A 15,032-nucleotide genomic window follows, 5' to 3' on the forward strand; every position below is an offset into this window, starting at 1 on the left:
TTTTTTTCCCCCAAGCATATGGTTACAGTTATGAGAGACATAGGGGTTGATTTACTAACCTTATAAACACACCACGAACGTGTATACACCTCTGCAGTGTGTTCCCTCCCAGCATGATCTATGGGTGGAATCTAAACACCTTTGTAATGTGTACACACCCAGCAGGTGTGTTGTGCAAAGCCCTGAAGGAATTCCAAGGTGATGTTGGGTAAATTAGCTCTATGTTGTGTTGCTTGCGTTGATGAATGCAAGGAATGTAAATGCATGAGCTAACCATTTTTGTCTAAACTGTGAAGCAGCATTATATATGCATCATGTGCATGATTTTTCCATATATGGCATTAGTGGAAATATGCTTTTAGAGACTTTTTGGTTGATAAATACGTTTTGCTGTGTGAAAATCACACACACCTGGTGTGTGTGTGTGTTTAGGTTAGTAAATCACCCCCATAAAATACATGATATTTCCTTATACTTTAGTTACAAGTGTTTAAAATGGCTTCAGCTTTTGAGACTGTCATAGTCTCTGTCCTTTCGGGACTGTGATGAAAGACAATAAAAATCATTAAGAAGCTTTCAGCGCACAAGGACACAAGCGTTAATATGCAAAGCCGAGGGATCAAGTTCTGCATTAAGCTCATGATGCAAATCTAGTATCATTGTGTCAGCAGATAATGGTAAAGAATATCCTGAAAGACATTCTAATTAGTTAGAATTGTTTTTCCAGTTAATATAGATCCCCACAGTATATGTTTTACCCCCACAGTTGCAAAGCAATGTCTTTTTCCTTATTAGTTGAGTTAATGGTGTTTTATTATTGCTAATAAAGCATGTAACGGCATGCGTATTAACCAGGGAAATGAAATAACTGTTATATTAGGTGAAATCATTAATGATAAAAGCAGGGAGAACAAATATTAGGGTAGAAATGGACACTTGCCTTTGGGTCCTACATACACGAGTGACATAGGGGAAGTTGGTCAGGTGTTCCTGCAATTCACCAAACCTACCTCCAGCTACTGGAAATTATCTGCAGATTTTCTATGGTCAGGTGGAAAAAGTGCAACAGATTCCTCCATCTATGCTAAACTGTGTGCATGGAGGAATCTCCCACAGGGACAAGCTACAGTATCTTGCTAGTCGGCCCCGCTGTGCCCCGCGGGTACAGTTTAGCGTAGATGGAGGAATCTGTTGCACTTTTTCCACCTGACCATAGAAAATCTGCAGCTAATCTATAGGTGTATGGTCAGCTTAAGGCTGACCATAAAAAAACTTATAAAGCAGCCAATGCTACATACTCCAGCATCACCAGCAACAAACTATCTGGGTCCAATCATCAGTTAGAGAATCTGTTTATAACCGATCATCATTTCTACAGAGAAAGGGGAACAAAGCATTCACTGCATCTAATCACCTTAAGCAAAATTATTTGCACCAAGTTGCACAAAAACATAACATTAACTGCCTGTAAAGGGAAATTTTGCTTTGTCCATACAGGGAAAAGCAACAGGTTCTCACCTTCACTCCTAAGCTGCATTTACACACCAAGAGCAAAGATTAATACCTGGTGAGTATGGAAGAGCATGGGCATTACTCCCTTTCAGTGGGGGAACTATTGCCATAGCAGCCCATGCAGCTGCTATGGAGCTCGGACAGGAGGGGGACTGGTCAGGGTCCCAGAAATTATGGGCCGAATCTAGGGTTGAAGATTCAGCCAACACTCCTGTAGGTCACATAGATGTTCATTGCTTAATTGCTGGGTATTGTGTCATCGGCTGTGGAGGAGGTAGAAGCACTGAGGGAGCACAGGTGAGGTGAGTATTACTGGGTTAGGGGGGCACAATTACCCTAGGAGCCCCAAAAGCTGTGATTCACAATGTGCAAATTCCAGCTTTTTGGAAAGCTTGCATTTCTTCTTTCTGGCTCCTGCAGCTTCCTATTTTGGGGCTCCTAAAACTCATTGAGTGTTAAAAGGTACATAAAGGCAACCCAGGTATCTGTATTTTATTAATGTAGCCAGTTTTGTAGATTTAAAAAATGGGCAATTTTGCTTTAAAAAGGTTTCAAAGGAATACTATTTAGATTTATAGCACCAGACTATCTCATTATTTTTCAGAAGTCCGAATAAACTGGAAAGTATCTGTAGACTGGTTAGCTGCTATAAGTTGCTTTGCTTCTTCAGTAAAGAACAAAATCACTGCAGCAAACACAAATTCTACAGTGGTGCCCCTTGTCAGTGCATGAACTACTCCACTATTGGGTTTTATAAGCATTTGTCTTACACGCTAATAACACCTGGCAGCTTAGGTCCAGTCCATCAATGAACAGTACAATATATCAAATGTAACTGTACATTTGACATGGCTTTCTTTAAGATACTGGAGCATAGGGATCATCTGAGTAAGTAGTTTACCCTTATTATTATAGTGTAACCCCAGTTATAGTGGTAATATTACTAATAATAAAGCAAAACATTCTCACATTGTAGAGCCGTGTGTAAAATGACATGCAATAACAGTGAAGAAATAACTAAGCATTTCTCATGAGAATATAATTTAGCAGGCAATATGAGTAGCATTGTTATTGTTTTGTCTTTCTCATCCAGAGTATTTATTTTATTTTATACTCTATAAATACATTGACCTGCATCATCTTTCATTTTCTCTTTTCAGAGCTGCTTCTGATTGTCCTGAAATTAAAACCCACCAACAGAGTTAAGGAAGATTGGCTTTCACATAATTTAGTTACTACATTTTTTCCACTCTCACTAGTGACATTTTTGCCCGTTGCCAAGGCAATGTTATTGCTATGGTTTGACCTTAATGTTTTCTTTGTGTGGAATATTTAATATGTTGACCAGCAGGCCTGTGGTGTGATTAACAGCCACTACCAGGACACTGGAGTGTTATCACCTGGAATAAAATGTTTGGTTCAAGGGAGTTGTAAAGATGACTCTGTTTTAAGGACATTGTCATGTTATTATATGTTATCATTATAGCATTAGATTTATATACAGGGAAAAGAAAGAAGTAGTAAAAATAATTACTATGCAACACAAATATTGTTCACTTCAGTATGACGATACTTTCTGGACACCTATCAGTAAACATTGTCACCTGTGTTAAAGCAACCTTGCCATTCACTTTTCAAATTCCAAACATGTCTCCTATCTTCTAGGGCCACAGCCCCTGAATCTCTTCACCACTCAACACTCCTGGGAGTGTATGATGCCCCCCCCTTCCAAATGCTTTGGTTTATGCCTCCGACCTCCTACATCACTTCTTTGTCTTGTAGTGAAGTAAGGGTCAGTGAAGGGCCAATTACATATGGCGGGAGAATCCAACACTTCTGGAAGACTGCAGCAGTGAAATGGAGCAAATATGGGCCACTGTAGATATGAGTACAATGGCTTTTCAACTGCAGGGACCTCTATTTGAAAGGTGACTGAGGCGGTTACTTTATAGTATTAATAGTAATTTATCCATATAGTAGTAAGAAAGATCAATGGATAATGCTGTTAGCATTGCCTTAATTCATTGCATTGCATGAATTCATTTGCTTGCATTTTCCCTGGGTGCTTAGGTGTGCTTCAGTACTTAAAGTGACACTAAACGCAGGAGTTATATCTTAAAAATGCATTCAAGTACTGTAACTATTAAGAAAAATTTACCTTTTTTGTGTATCACTCAGCTATAGATTCTCAACTCATCTCTGAATTGGTGCTGACACTGTCCTTCCTTCTGGAGGATACATAATTTTGTTCCCCATGGTCCCTGTGTGTTTTGTAAAGCAGCCACCGCTCCAAGCTCACTCCTGTGATGGACTACAATCTCAATACAAATTAGTAAGCTAAACCTGAGATTGTAGTCCATAATGAGAGCGAGACTGGAGCAGTGGCTACTTTACAGCACACACAAGGACCATGTGGCAAAAGAATGATACACAAATAAGATACATTTCTGTTATTACTTGGGGTACTTGCATTATTAAGATTTAACAATTGAGTATAGGGTCTTTTTAAAACATATTGGTAAATGAAGGATATATCCTTTCCTATTAAAAACAGGGCTAGATTACTACCCATTGCTCCCCACACCAACTGCTTTGTGCCACCTTGCGGCCCAACTGTCTGAACAATAATCTTTTAAAATATTTTTTAGAAGGTCATAATGGGATTAGCCCTTTTCTGACTGTGGAACATTGATAAATGCCCAGGACACATTTAGCAGCGTCTGTATGCATCGGTTAACTTGCTTATAACTCTGTGACTAATTTTACTACCTACAAAAAATAATAATAAAAAAATAATATACTGCTTATTAAGGACATGTGTTTTATTTGGTACAATATTTTAATATATTCCCTGCTCAGATTTTTTATTATAAGATGACAAATGGACATAAAATGTGAAAAAAATGCCACTTTAACAGTTTATATAATTTTTGTTTATTAATTATGTTTTATTTTGTGTGTGCTTTAACTGGAAGAGCTGCACCTACCAGTTGACTGCACTGGTTTAGGAGCCGCCACATACCAGCTGACTGCAAAATGATAGTTCAACTGGTAGGTCAAGGTCATTAGGTCATTACCCACAAATCTAGCCTTGGTTAAAGGGCCACTATGCATAAATGATGTAACTTTTTGGAATGTATTTATGTATTAGAGGTTTCAGCAATATCTATTGCTAGATATGTAAACTTTTGCTGGGTTACTACAATATATACTTCAACATATGGTCCTGACTGGTTGTTGATATGTGTTACTCTTTGGCGCATTAAATTAGCATGATATGTTTCAAACATGTGCATTAGGAAGGCTGTGTTAAAGGCTTTAATTTCCTTTTCAGTGCAGTCATACCATTAGAAAGCACATACAGATGTTTCATTAGTGAAAGAAAAACGCAACACAGATCTTGATTATTTTGAAACTTCATTTTATATGTGTAAAATGTGTTTGAAGTACTTCTACAACAGCTTTTAAGTTAGTGACAAGTTTATTTTAAACTTTTTAAGTTGTCTGTTTTTTGGCAAATGCAACATTCAGATAGACAAGTTAAAGCAATTAACCAGATCAGAATGCATTATATGTTGAAGTTGAGCTATTTCAATACATTACTGAAATCAATAGCATACTATAACTAACCACAGTGCACTTTCTAATTGACCCTATATAAGAGACCGCCAGTCTCTAGAGTTCAGCTTTACACACTTCTTACAAGGTTTGTTATTCCTTTCAATGCTGACAGTCTAGAATATAGCAAGGAGCCATAATCATACATCAAATTCAAATGGACATGCTACTAAGAAGTCAACATTTTAGGATATCTCATAAATAAATCCTAAACAAGGGTTAAAATATAAAAATGAAACAATATTTAAAAAAAATTAATGTAGCATATAATTTTTGCAAAAGCTATTGTGTAATTTAATGTTATTAAAAACTACCTTTCCATTTAAAACTGTAGCTTTTGTAATGTTCTACATCTGTCTAAAAAAATGCAATGCAATATGGCGACCTGAAGGTGTTCCCTACACAGTTGGTCTATGGAACGCCACCAGAAATGTCACTTTCTGCTTCTGTGATTGGCTGACTGATTTTCCCAGAAGTCTGCACTACAATACAAGTACAATTTTTGGCATCCCTTGCAATGAGAATTTTATTTTTGGTAAGATGCTCCCTAAGTGTTAATTACTACTAATGGGATGCCGACACTGCACCTTTCCCTGTTACAACACATGAAGCCCACCAGCTGGTTATAATGAACCCCATTCAGGGATTGGTTTGGAAAGGACATGCTGTAACAAACAGCTTTTACGTAAGAACAGAAACAAGTAGGAAACTGCAACATTTTGTTCAAATCCTTGTAAGGTATACCGATGACCTAGAGAAGACTGATTTTCTCAACAAAAGTGGAATTGCTCTTTAATATTTGGTATATAGTATATGATTCATGAAATCATGAAAATATGGCACTTATGAAACAGCTTGATGGTAAAAAGAAAAAACATTTATTAACTAACTGAATATATTTTTTCCAAAAAGTTTTTAAGAAAATCTCTTTCGCAGGCATCGCTTTTTATCTCCTGTCATTTGGGCACCATTTACTGCCAGATAAAAAGACCAACAGCCTAACACAAACTACACATGTGTAGTTTGTGTCACACTGATGGTTTTACAATACAGTATGAATGTTTGAAATGTTGTGCCATTGTCAGGCAATATAAATATAGCCTCTTTCCTCAGGGACATACAAATAAGGGTATAGATTCTTAATTCTTAATGCCCTAATCTTGATAGCTTTAAAGTGGTACAGGCTATATAGCTGACACCATTTTTTAAGGAAGCTAGCCACATGTATAAAGCCTGTCATACACAAATATCAAATTATATATTGCATTGTGGAATAACCGATCCTTAGAAGAAATCTATTCAGGATGTTGACAATGGCATCACTACTGATTAAGCACATTTCATATTACTGTTCTTTGACAATAATGGAAAGATCTTGTACTAATTACTGTATTAGCATGTCTGCTATAGTTGTTACCATTGCCCCTGGTGAATGAATAAAGGATCTTTGGATCATTATATTACCTAAAAAAAATGGATATTTTGGAACTGTACCTTGGATAGAATCCTGTAGTCCACTAACTACACTGAATGTCTATTGTTATTTAGTCCAAGAGAAGAAGCCCATAACGAAAGCTATGAAAAACCTTTGCTACTCAAGCGTTACATATTGCTAGACATTTTAAGGACCAGGGGATTAAGCACAGGCATATATATATAATTACTGTATTAGCATGTCTGCTATAGTTGTTACCATTGCCCCTGGTGAATGAATAAAGGATCTTTGGATCATTATATTGCCTAAAAAAAATGGATATGTTGGAACTGTTCCTTGGATAGAATCCTGTAGTCCACTAACTACACTGAATGTCTATTGTTATTTAGTGCAAGGAAAGGATCCCTAAACAGGTGTAAAGTTGACTATAGACAGGTGGGTGTTGCCCACATAAGAGAGCATTCTTTAGGCAGTCTTTGCTCCTATGTGCTGCAAGAGCAGCTTGAAGCCTGACATATAGGGAGCACGCGTTCAGGTCTGCCTGGCCTATACTTACAGTCTGTTGAGCCAGACTGACATCTGCGAGAGACCAATAATGAGGCAGCTCTGTCCTATGGGAATGAACAGAGCTGTTCTACAAAATAGCCAAGAGGGTTAAATACATTGTTATGCCTAATAGTATTATGCAGTATTTATAATGTGTAAATGATATTTGCAAGTGCTAGAGTTGTGAGATAGCTTGGTCAGGTCTGGTGCTGTTGACCATAAACTGTATTTTTTATTAGCTTTTTAGAAACAAACCTGGCATGTAGGGATTCTACCATGTACCTTTAAATAACTTCAGAAGCCATGGGAGTCCCAAATAGGAATATGCCAGCCAGTACTTGAGCTCTCCAGAAACTGGAATCGGTTTGAAGATCAAAGACTGTCTATAAAATGCCTGAATGTCCCCCGATGCACATCTATGTGTGCACGCCCAGTGCACACAGAAGCTGCTTCTTCGCTGTCATTAGATAACAGAGAGCATCAGCTTCAGGCACAGAGCCGATCATACCAGCTCTGTGCCTTGTGATCACTGTGATTGATTATCACAGCGATCACATGCCAATGTTTACATTGCCAAGCCCTCCCCTTACTCTTACATCAGAGGCAGGGGAGAGTAAAGGAAGTAATGAAAAGATTAGTCATTAGTTCATTAGTTCCTGGTGAAAGCAAGCTGCCTGTGCAGCAAGAAATAATAAAGCATAATACAATTCTTAAAGGAGAACTATGAGGTGAGTGATTTTCATTCACCTCATAGTTCGAGCCGACGTGTGATAATGAAACTGTCACACGTCGGTTCTATAGATCGGGAAGTGAGCAAACGCATACCGTCGATCGCTCACTTTCCGATCATCTCCCTGCAGAGATTCCCCCTTCCCCATTCCAATCCTCCGGCGCTGACTGGAGTAACGGATGGGGGAGGGAACGGGCACAGTTTATTCTGCCTCTAGATAGGCAGAGCCAGCTGTCACTCACACAGCTGGGTGGATCTCGGCAGCATTGTCGGGATCTGTCCCGGCTGCGGCACTCTCAGTATATAGCGAGCTGTAGCTGGGTCACAGGAGGATGCTAGTATATGTCCTCCCATGACCCTTAAGAGAACTATGGGATAAAAAGGTTACCCCATAGTTCTCTTTTAAGACTTTTTACTTGTATATGATTGCACATCACAGTTTCATCACATTCACTAAGCTAAGTTAATAGCATGTACAAAGTAAACATGCTCCACTATCTTAGTAAATCTATCCCAGTGTGAGTTCAGGTAGTTGATGACTATCATCTGTGAGATTTTGGTGACTTCTGACCCTTTGCTTCCACAAATGGCAGTTCCTATGTTTCCATGCAGACAGGTTAATTCAGATTGTGCTAGCTATAACAACAATATGCCAAATCTGATTTAAAATTTAGAATGTATATGGGTAGTTAATGCATGCTACTATTTTAAGGCATGCCACTGTTTCAGGATCATGTGTTTTTCAACTCTTGTATATATCGGCGATAACTAATAATCTAATTGAATAGTTTTATATGGTTCAGTGGGCAAATCTGGGATTTCCAAAATAGTTTGACCTATTTTAATAAATGCCTGGCATTGTTTGACAAAAGAAATTGATGGGAGAAGGAAGTCAGCTTTCTATTAGTATTAAAGTAATTCAGCGAAGAATCAAAATAATTAAAGGAAATCATGACTCACCTGCATCTGTACAGTGTTATATGGTTATGTCTCCAAATGGTATGATTGATTCTTTATAAAAGTCAGACTGCTTCTGAAGTAATGCAGTTAAATGTTCTGTTATTAAAAACAGTTGGCGACCTTTTACTTTCTCATTAGAGATAATGTCGAGGGCCTTGACACACTGGCATGTACATCTATAATGCTACTAAGCAGATGTAGCCCCTCTGAAACAAAATGCTGGATGGTTCTCTTCCATTGCACACAATATGTTTGCTTCATCTCCATTGACGTACTGTCATGATCTACATGTTTTCACTCTGTTTCTCCACCAAATAGGGTCAAGTATCACACACAAACTGAGGATAAGTTAATGGATGTCAATAAGTGTTGACACAATTTTAAAAGAGCACCAGCAATTATGTCACAATAACATCCGGTCCATTTTAGATGTAACATATTGAAGCTATGAGGAAATGAAACATGGCAAAATAAATGTTAAGATCAGGCAAGCTACTTGTTACACTGATATTCCATTTTAACCTAATATAGTAATCTGTGACATTTGGCCCTGTAAAATAGAAGTCAACTGATAGAAAGTTGTTAAACATTTGTTTAGGAATGATTGACTAAGATTTGTGCTGGCTTTCATTATTGTTATAATATTTTCTTCTCCTAATAATTATTATAATAGTTATTGTAATTTGGGTTTTATAATCATGCCTTGGGACCTATTTCTAAAGCTTAGCTAAATAGTTGTATTTAGTTTGGCTGCACTTTGCCTGAATATGTTAAATCTTGCCTGGTCCACCATATAAAGGTTTGACAAGAGAATGTTCAGCGTTGAAATGAAGTACAAACAAAGATAAAAACCTAAATGGGAGATTAAAATAAACATGTAAAATGCCGCAAAGCACCATCCCTCATTTGAGAAGAATATGATACACCTACTTTAGATACATACAGCATTTCTTAGATTGTAATCTCTCACAGGCAGGGTCCTTGAATTGTTTTGTAACTGTAATGTCTTCCTTATATTGTAAAGCGCTGCGCAAAGTGTTGGTGCTATATAAATCCTGTATAACAATAATAATCATAATATGTCACAAACAATAATAACCTGCACACAAATATGCAGCTCCCTCATCATCTCTTCCCATGCTCACCTCCAGGACTTCTCTAGAGTCTCTCCCACCCTCTGGAACTCCCTTCCCTAACCTGGCCGGCTATCTCCTATCTCTGTCTGCCTTTGAGCGATCCCGAAATACTAATTTCCTCAGGTAAGCCTATCCCACCTCAAGCTTAACAGTGAGTAATTACTTTCTCAAACAACTCATTCCCACACAGCCACCACCTCTTATATTACTTGCCTCTCCTTTTTAGATAGTAATCTCTCATGGGCAGGGACCTCCTTACCATTTTGAATTGTGTTGTAACCGTAATGTAATCCTTATATTGTAAAGTGCTGCGCAAACTGTTGGTGCCACAAAAATCATGAATAATAAAAATCATGAAATCCCTACCGGTGTGGCAAGAATTAGGAAAGGGACTCCACTGTGTTTTTTTTATTCTCAACGTTTAACATGAATGACGTTCGGACAATTTTCACAAATTCGGATACATTTTTATTTCTTTCATTCGGATTTTCGGACAAATGTCTAAATTCCAATTCGGAGCAAAACGAATCACACATGTCTATCTCACATGGATCACAAAGATGAAAAAGTGCCACTCCTGTGAGACCTTTACTCACGTTGCTGGTGTCAGCATACAGCGTGTCAGCTCGTTTGGAGATGTCGGAGAGCAGTCTAATAGCTGTCAGGGGTGATTGTTTAAACACCGCGGTCTCAGCTGGCCAGGCTGAGCCGCGGCTGTGTGGGTATAAGGTAATGTCAACTGCCGGACCGTTCGGGGACCAAAGGAGTCGATCCGCGTGTGTCTCGGGTATGTCAAAAACCGAGGCGAATGGAAGAGATGGACAGGGGCAGTGTCCAATGCTGACGGCTACGCGTTTCGAGGCTCTGCCTCTTTGTCAAGCCTGAGTGGGGAATATAATATTGACATACCCGAGACACACGCGGATCGACTCCTTTGGCCCCCGAATGGTCCGGCAGTTGACATTACCTTATACCCACACAGCAGCGGCTCAGCCTGGCCAGCTGAGACCGCGGTGTTTAAACAATCACCCCTGACAGCTATTAGACTGCTCTCCGACATCTCCAAACGAGCTGACACGCTGTATGCTGACACCAGCAACGTGAGTAAAGGTCTCACAGGAGTGGCGCTTTTTCATCTTTGTGGTTTATGTGTATATTGACAGGGTTCCTTTCCCTGTTTCTGATAGAGCTTGCACACTGTACTCCTGCTCATTTACAGTTAGACCACACACATTTATAAGCGTAACAGGTCCTTTACCCATTAGTGAGTGCGCTCTAGCCTTTTTGTTGTATTTTTTGCTATCTCACATGGAGTAGCACTGTAGGTTCACCAAATCATAGGTTGTATGAGCAGTACAATGATCATCCATAGAGAGTTGGGTTGTTTGATAAGCACATAAAATAGAAACCAAACCTTCAAATAAGGCATGCCTTAGGATTCAAAAGCTATCTAATAGTGACAAAAGACAAGTGTAATTGATTCAGAAAGTAGATGATGGCTTTGATTTTATTGAGAGACCTTAAAGTTCAACAGAAGAAATCTGACATGTGGTTTGCGTTGAGGTCATGTCAGTATGATTTGTTCTGGGTCTTATGTGTTTGCTTGTATTCTTTATATCTAAGCCACAGTGGAGCAAATGTTAAAGATATAGCATTCCAGCTCTGTCTTAGCCATTGAAAGTTTGTGTTCTTAATGTGATGATGCTTACCTTTATATGACATTATAGGTAACTCATATAACCATGTAAAGGGTAAAGCTCAATTTCTGATTGAAGGTATCGGAAAGGCCTGCACATTCTACATGATGGTTTCTGTTTTGAATACACTTAATATGGTACCAGACATTTGTATTTATTCAAACATATTAAAATACTGCAATGCAGGGGACAACTTGTAGAAAAGGCAGGAGGGACAGATATGCTGTGCTCTGTGTGATTATGTCCTACCACCTTTCCTTAGTGTGGGCTCTGTCTAGATCCCTGATCTGATCCTGGAACAAAAGATGCCAAACAGCAATAAGCAGAGTCCCTCAATAGGAGTATATAATAAAACACCTGATCAAAGTACTGCAATCCACAGTCAACTTACTCTCATTGCATGCATAAAAAAGGGCTGGTATAGAAATGTTTTTCCACCTTATAACCACAACGGCATATAAAGCCATGCAAAAACAAACATGAAGGCATTTCTGAAAGCCCATCATAAGTAAGTATGCATGTAGAAAGCAGAAATTTAGTGTGTGTGAAATCAGAAACCACTTTGTTCTAATATCACACTTTACTGAGTATCCGTTTTTATGTCAGAACAAAGCGCTCAACTCTGACAAGAGTATGACATGGGGAAAGCAGTTCCCTTTTAACATCTATGCTAGACTTTGGCAGCATAATTTTAGAACACACCAGTTTATAATTAAAAAAAAAAGAAGTGTCATTCAAAATAATCACCTGACCCCAGCTGAACTTTGGTCATATTTACACTTGAGGTCCATTTTACCCCTATTCTTCATTGGTTCATAAATCCTTGAAGACCAAAAGCTGGAACATGAGTGCTGTCCTACAAATGAGATATGAATTGTTATTGCGACACATCAGTTTTCAGTTTAGCCAAAGTAAAGCCAACGTTTTCATTTATTTATACAGTTGCACATATTACCAATAAAGAGGGCGTCAAAGCTGTCAATCTTTATTTGTTCCAGTAATCACACCTCATTTAGCTTTAAACTGTAAAGACATAGGTAAACTTTAAACAATCAATCAACGGCACACATTTTATTTATGACACATCTGTTTCTTATGCTTACCATGTCGTCCTAACCCAATAAGAAGCCCCCTATTTCCTGTTTGTTAAATATAGATCCTACTGTATTGTTGTGATTTCACACAAATGAAAGGCCATCACTTAATACATGATTTAATAGCTGCCAGGGGAGCTTTTATTTACCTATAAACACATCTATATTGTTAAAGTAAAATAAAAAAGACAACACTGGTTAGAAACAATTAAAGGCCAATTGACCCTTCGATTAAAATAGACTAAAACACACAAGGTACATAAAAATAAAAGGTGTTTAATATCTTACAGTTTGTTTTATTTCTAGTCTAAGTAGAAAAGCATGTCCCCTGCCAGCAGCTAAGTTAAAAAAAGACACATCGAGTTCAAACTATAGAATTGAGTTCAACCTATACAGTCATGCCTTTTGCTGATTGAACAGTTCTGGCTCAGGCTCAGCAGGGGCATGTTGGACTTTGCAATGAGATCATGCTGTCACAGCTGTCACCATGTTTTCTTTTACACACTCAATGTAGATGCAACATGAAACATATTATAAAAGGTAAACTTAGCCTCTAAAGTGTATGTATAGCCAACTTTTTTTTCCCTTATGGATTGGGAAGGGGAAATTTAGAACCCGTGTCAAGTGTTGTTGCTGTCTGTGGACTTACTGGTTAGATTCATCTAACATGCTGACCATTGTCTTCAAAAGAGAAAGTGATGGGAAGTCAAAAATGTTATCACCAGAACAAGACTAGAGAGTCTAACAGGGGAATCCCCCCTCACTTTGTAGAGATTTCCTCACACTGACAGCAAAAAAAACAACCTGATACCTTTTACTACTGTATCTAAAATGAAAAAAAAAGTTTGGGCTATATATACTTTAAATTCACTTGTTTTTAAATATACGTTTTCCTAAAATTTACGTTGTAATATTTTGCTTCACATGTGTACTGTAACCTTAATACTTGTATGACTAATTTTTTTTCTATACAATCATTCAAAAAAAATGTCTTAAAACTTTCAGGTCTGTCATTTGCTCTTTTGCTTTTTAAGGGTGCCCATGCTCGTCTACTGGCTGGCAATGGGGGCATGGTCAATCCACTGTGTGGATTTTAAATATAAGTTTTTTTTCAAATTCTTTATTGGCTGAAGAAAACATCAAATATAACAATACAATGTGATTGAAAGCAAAATCAGTTATATACAATCTTTATGGCACGTTGAGAAACGGTCTACACCTTGTCAACGCAAGCATATCCTATCTAAAAAATCGCATCGGCAATAGGTGGAAACAGCTCAGTACAGTAGTGGAAAAGGTAGAAAGGAGTCGAGGTCCCGGCCGGAACCCGCGACACCAGCCGGCGTCCAAGGTCGCATCGGGGTTATTCCCATCCGAGCAAAGAGCCTCTGAGAACGTTGGCCAACAATCTCCCCGGTTTGTCCGCCTATTCATAAAAAGTCCTACGTCCCTTGAGCAATCTACCCTTGACCCTCTGGAAGACTAGAGTGTTCAGCTCGGTCCGTACTGCAAGTAATTCCTCCCCCAACGCCACCACCTGGGAACGCTTGTGTTGAGTCTCCAGCACTCGGAGACGCTGCAGAAGGTATGAAATTCGGGAGGTCAGTTCCCTCCTCCTCCGCGCCCCATGCTTGATAAGGACCCCTCTCATTACACACTTGTGGGATTCCCAAATCATGAACGGAGGGGCCGAGGCGGGGGCGTTGGAGGCAAAAAAGGACCGCAGCTCAACACCCAAGTCGGATTTGACCACTGGGTCTAGTAAAAGCGACTCATTAAGTCTCCACGAGGGGCAGGAGGATCTTGGAGCCACAAGGTCCAGAGTCAGATGTAAAGGGGCATGGTCCGACATCAGAATGGTGTCTATAGATGCACCCTTCACCAGTGGAAGGTCTTTGTGTTGTACGAAGAGGTAATCTAGTCGGGAGTATCTTTGGTGGGGGGCAGAGAAGTAGGTAAAATCCTTCCCGTTGGGGTGGCAGAACCTCCAGGTATCAACTAGATGGAGGAGGTGTAACTCAGTCTTCAGTTTCCTCAAATATCTGTATGATAGATGGGAAGTCCCTGTGGAGACATCCCATAGCGGGTCTAGCGGAAAGTTGAGGTCCCCTCCCATAATCAACACCCCCTCCATAAACTCCAGGAGTCGAGGCACCAAATTCCGGACGAACCCCAGGTGGTCAGTGTTAGGGAAGTATACGTTTGCGAATGTGACTTGAGTGTCCCCCAATCGCCCCTTTAGGAGAATGAAACGCCCATTAACATCTAAAAGCTGACTCCAAAATGTCCATGGGATGTCCCGGG

Source organism: Nanorana parkeri, unplaced genomic scaffold (assembly GCF_000935625.1).
Source record: "Nanorana parkeri isolate BGI_ZX_2015 unplaced genomic scaffold, ASM93562v1 scaffold1254, whole genome shotgun sequence".
Classification (NCBI taxonomy): domain Eukaryota; kingdom Metazoa; phylum Chordata; class Amphibia; order Anura; family Dicroglossidae; genus Nanorana; species Nanorana parkeri.